Source organism: Mustela lutreola, chromosome 6 (assembly GCF_030435805.1).
Source record: "Mustela lutreola isolate mMusLut2 chromosome 6, mMusLut2.pri, whole genome shotgun sequence".
Lineage (NCBI taxonomy): Eukaryota > Metazoa > Chordata > Mammalia > Carnivora > Mustelidae > Mustela > Mustela lutreola.
In genome coordinates this window covers 16259709-16265415 of record NC_081295.1, presented here as the reverse complement: position 1 = coordinate 16265415, position 5707 = coordinate 16259709, and the positions used below count along the sequence as shown (strand labels likewise).

The window sequence follows — 5707 nt, the reverse complement described above, 5'->3', positions numbered from 1 at the left end:
AATATTTTTGAGGTGTGAGTTCCCTCTAATCCCAAAGTTAGACCATTTAGATGGAAGGCTTTGTCTCATGGCTGGGTCTCTGTCAGGATCAGAGGCTGATGACCCCACAGCTGAGTAACTGGGATGCGAGTTCCTCTTGGCCTGCGGGAAGGTCACCCAGAGCTATTTCTAAGTACACCCCCCAAAAGCTCCCTCATGACATCTGTTTGATATGATTGGGATATGATACTCTGGTGCTTATCTTTCTCAGATGACCATTGTCTGCTTGTGACCCAGAGGCCAGGGCTGGGCCACTCATTTCATTTACTGGGCCCCGCCACATGCCCAGCTCTGTGGTTAGTATGTTATTGGTAAGTGTCCCTATCTTGGACGCACATTTTGATTGGGTCCATGGTCCCCAAACTCTGTGATGACTGCTGTAACGGGCAAGGGCAATACAGACAGAGTAGAAAACACTGTTTCCTCAAAGAAGCTTACTCTGATTTCCCACAAGTTTGACTCACTCTTACAAGCCTCTGTGTTGTGCTAGATATGACATCCACAGAGTAGGAACCATGGTGCCCCTGCTCAGCTCTGTGCTTCCAGCACTAACCAGTGATTAGCACATCACAGATGTTTAATGAGTTGAATGAATGAGGGGTCATGAAAAGCCTTATGGAGGTGGTGGTGTCTGAAGTAGGTTTTGGCACATCAGAGGGCTTTGCCAGGAGAAGTGAATGGGTATGTTATAAAACAACCACACGTGATTCGGTGAATGGCCCTCCTAGTTGGCACAGGGAAAATCCCCAGGTTTGCAAGTACTTTTTTTCTTTTTCCTAAAAGATTTTTTCTTTATTTATCTGACAGAGATCACAAGTAGGCAGAGAGGCAGGCAGAGAGAGAGAGAGAGAGAGGAGGAAGCAGGCTCCCTGCAGCACAGAGAGCCCGATGTGGGGCTCGATCCCAGGACCCTGGGATCATGACCTGAGCCGAAGGCAGAGGCTTAACCCACTGAACCACCCAGGTGCCCCTGCAAGTACTTTTGATGACAATGAAGAATAGGCAGGTGGAGTGTTTTCAAGGTACTCCAAGGTGCCGAAAGGATTTGTGATGGTTCCTTTCACAACATGCTCAGGGAACTGATCTGTAATGAGAATAGGGCTTGATGAGCAGGGGGGCCCAGTCAGGGTGGGATAGCGGAGTTTGGTTTTCCTTCGTTCTTGGTCTGTCCTCCTCTGAAGGAGGCTGACACCCCTCTTCTTCACCCCAGCAAACCATGAAGAACTGAAACTTGAGAGAGATCTTTGAAAGCTAGCTGTTCCTTTGGTGAGTACTATTTATTTATTTGAGAGAGAGAGATAGAGAGAGACAGAGAGAGACAGAGAGAGCACTAGTTGGGGGGAGGGAGAGAGGGCAACAGGGAAGCAGACTCCCCAATGAGCAGGAAGCCTGATGCGGGGCTCAATCCCAGGACCCTGGATCATGACCTGAGCTGAAGGCAGTTGCTTAACTGAGTCACCCAGGAGCCCCTGTGAGTACCTTTTAAAAGGTCTTCCTCTGCTTTCGAATTGGAATAAACATACTGGTGACAGGGCACCTACCAGTTAGAGTGTAACTTAGGAGTCTTTAACTCATGATTGAATTACATCCAAGAGCTATTTAGTGAACACCCATGGCACTAAAGACCACGTGCAAGCCACTATAGAAAGAACAAGACAAACAAGACACGTTCTTGTTCTTGCACCATAGCCTCTGTCTTCAAAGAACTGATATTTAGCAAAAATAAATAAATAAATAAACAAATAACATGAATAACATAAACAACTAGACTGCAATCAGAACATGAGAGCCTAGAGAAATCAGACAAGGTTCAGGGCGAGGTAGACTTGGAGTAGGCATTGGATGACATGTCAACAGGATGGGGCAGGTATTCCTGCCAGCGTTCAGAAATGATCCTGTAAGCAGAGCGTGTTTGGGGGAGCACTTATAACAGCTCCTTGCAGCAAAGTGATGGAAGGTGCAGTTCGAAAAGGAAACTGGCGCCAAACCATAAGAAACACCAAATGCCAGATCCAAGTGCTTCCAAGTGTTCAGTATCTTGGCACATTGGACAGTGGTAGGAAAGTGGTGGGATTTTCAGGAACCTTCTTTGTCTACCGGATTTGCAATACAAAATTTTCCTCTGTTTCTAATGCACACGGTCCACTCCCCGTTTGTCTGATCATAACGGGAGTTAGGGAGGTTCTTCTCACCCAACAGCAGGAAGAGTCCCAATGAAAAAAATCAGTGCATGATCATTGAAGAATTGGCTTTTGCTTTGATCAGACAGTTGGAATTTCGTATCTGGTTTCTTTTTTTTTTTTTAATAAAAATAAATTTTAAGTGAAAACTGGAAGAGGTAAAGAAAGGGAATAGTGTTGGTCTCCATAGGAATGAAGGCATGGGAAAGAAATGGCCTCCTATTTCAGGGCCCTACATGCTCAGTGAGCTAGTGGAGCTCTTTCAGTGAAATATGGATTTAGACCCCTGGCAAGAATGAGCTGGGAATCCAGTTCCGACTTGTAGAATGACTTCTGATAGAAGGCAAGTTCTGGGTTCTAAAAATGGCGAGCAGAGGCTCCTGGCTAGCTCAGTCGGTAGACCATGTGACTTTTGATTTCAGGTTTGTGAGTTCAAGTCCCAAGTTGGATGCAGAGATTACTTAAAAATAAAAATCTTAAAAAATAAAAATAAAAATGGCAGGCAGACGACCTTCTGAATGCCACCTGTTTAGAAGTTGAGGGTATAATAATGTTAATGATTTTAGGTTCAAAACAAACTTTAAATTTTTTTTCAAGATTTTATTTTGTTATTTGACAGAGGGAGAGAGAGAATGAACACAAGCAGGGGGAGCGGCAGAGGGGGAAGCAGACTCCCCACTGAGCAAGGAACCCAACACAGGGCTTGATCCCAGGACCCCGAGATCAAGACCCAAGTCGAAGGCAGATGCTTAACTGACTGAGCCACTCAGGTGTCCCTAAAATCTTGATTGTTGTAACACTTATAAACACAAATTAGGGTTGGCCAGAACATTCAACAGAGGGGTATGTTTGACAAGGAAAAGCTAGCGGTCTGAGATTGTTGAGAGAAAAGATAATCCATGCATCTTTTTTGCTCCCCTACAAATTAGACTAAAATCTGTCACCACCAGAAAAAACTCTGGCTTTCTTGCATAATGCCCCTCCCTCCACTTCTGGTCCCCACACCAAGGAGCTAGAATTTCTCACACAACCTGGGAGCACCAAGAGAACTCTGTAGCTGACATCATCACTCTGCACATAATCAAGAAATGTCAGTGACCACTGCATTCCCTTAACTGATGAAGCTCCCTTAAGTCCCTGGGCCAGGAGGAAACCTCTGAGCAGGTCTTTGGAAAAGAGTCTGCCATCTCCCCAGGTCTCCAGATTCTCATAGGAAGCTCATATTCCTTGTCAACCAAAACTCACGTCCCGAGTGTTGGTCTTTTGAGGCAGGGGCTGCCAAACGTGGATTTCAGTAGCACTGGGACAAATAGATTGACTGCCACGAGTCAGTTTGCTCATTTGGATATAAGGTGACACTGCATTTGGCACTGAAAGTCTAAAGCAAAGATTTGTTTTGTTTTTTTGTATTTTTTTTTTTTTTTTTTGGTGGGCAGAAAAGCAAAGTTTATTGAGCGAGAGTAAAGTGATAGTAGGAAGCTCCCGAAGAGAGAGGGGACCCGAGAGGGTTGCCCTAAAGCAAAGTCTTACAGCAGAGCTTTTCTGAAGATGGTTTATGCAATTCCTCTCTACTGAATGACTTTTTCCCAATCTCTCTATATATGGTGTAGTCAGAGAAAGGTCATTGTTTATTCTTAAAATCTGGGTTTTGAAACGATCCATACTTTTGAAAATTGTGTTTTTAAAAATGTACTTGATGGCAGTGAATAGCCAGTCACAACTATAGATCCTTTGTTTTCTGCCCATTTCCTTTCTGACAAGCAGCTGCCAAGCTATGGGCCCCCAGGAGATGATACAGGAGAAAGTGCAAATATGAACGATGCATCTTAGAATTCAGAATGTGGAGGGGTATGCAAATTATCTTTATTTTTTAAATTAAAAATTTAAAAATTTTAAGAAAATTTTAATTTAAAATTTAAAAATTTTAAGAAAATTTTAAGAAAAAAAGGTGGCCCAAAGTATCTTACAGGGGCAAGGAATATTATTTTACTCCCCTGCCGAGCATACTTAGGAATAACCAGGCTGTTTCTCCATTTCAAATTTGAGCTGCCATTCATTTTTCCCAACCTACTCTCCAGCTTCAGAAAGAAGCAAACCTAGGGGCGCCTGGGTGGTTTAGTGGGTTGAAGCCTCTGCCTTCGGCTCAGGTCATGATCCCGGGGTCCTAGGATCAGGTCCCACATCAGGCTCTCTGCTCGGCAGGGAGCCTGCTTCTTTTCCTCTCTCTCTGCCTGCCTCTCTGCTTACTTGTGATCTTTGTCTGTCAAATAAATAAACAAAATATTAATAAAATATTTTTTTAAAAAAGAAAGAAGCAAACCTTGGTGCTGTGTGTTTTCCTCCTGTAAACACGGTTACTTCACTCCAGGATGTGGTGGGGGGCAGAAGCTCATTCTTCTTACAAGGTGATCTGTCTTTATGCGCTCTTGGATGAGAATATGGAAACGGTCATCTGGGATTAAGTGCAATTTCTTTTAGACTGTGTTCACCATGTTAGCTGTTCCACAGCGAGACCCGGTATGATATATCCAGAGTGAAAGGAAAAGAAATACCAAATTTTTTTAATGCTTTTTATTATTTTTAAATTTTTATTTATTTATTTTTAATTTAATTTAATTTAATTTTTATTTATTTTAAATTTTTATTTATTATTATTTATTTTTACTTTTTTTTTTTTTTTTTTTTTTTTAGCTTATGCATCAGGACCAGCCATTGGAAGCTCCGTGGAGACAGTGAGCCTGGCTGTAAGGAGGCAGGATTCCTTGCAGCCCTGTTTATGGGGATGGAGAAGCCTACACACACAGGCACGCTGGGGCACGAGTCAGGGAAACCGATGTCAGATCTGCCCTTGGCCTGAGCACAGCAGGCTGAGGCCGGAGCTTTGGTGCCTTCCTCCTCTCTGCCTTTCCCTTACATGGCCCTATTTCCACCCTTGCAAAGCCAAGCTCCTGTTTGGGCAGCTCCTTCTAAGGCACCCACTTGGCCCTTGTCTTGCAAGTTGGCACAGAAAATAATTTACTCCATGTCTGCATTTACTCCATGGAAAGGTGAACTGAAAAGTCGAAGAAGACGCTGGTTCGTCAGAGCCGGCAGGTTTGAACTTCCCATTGCTTGGCAACAAGTGTAATGGTCTCTCTGCATTCCTGGTTACTTCTAAAAGAAACTCTCAGAATGCTTCCTGCACTGATTTGCTGCTGCCTTTCTGTTATTAAACTTCTAGCAGAATGCCAACAACATCCTTTGTGATCTATGCTTTAAAAGAGTTCAGAGCCTGTGCAGACCCTACATCCCGCGGCCACTCTAGCAAAGAGCGGGGTGTGTGAAGAGAGGATGGCTCCCTGTTAACCTGCTTGTTCTTTCCAGAGGCTGGCCGGTAGCTGGGCTGTTTGCAGGACTCTGTACAGGGCCAGGAAAGTAAAGGTGGGAAGGGGGTTAATGTTTATGGGACCCCAGCTCCACAGTGGGAAGAGTGGAGACGGTGAGGACCG

The 5707-nt window shown here is 44.1% G+C and overlaps 1 long non-coding RNA gene across 1 annotated transcript; it reads left to right on the top strand.

Annotated features, from left to right (window-relative positions):
• The first annotated feature begins 874 nt into the window (after positions 1 to 874).
• On the top strand, positions 875 to 5453 carry LOC131833088 (uncharacterized). The gene is made up of 2 exons (XR_009354316.1): positions 875 to 1305; positions 4911 to 5453. It is a non-coding gene; the product is annotated as an uncharacterized LOC131833088 (long non-coding RNA).
• The last annotated feature ends 254 nt before the right edge of the window (positions 5454 to 5707 follow it).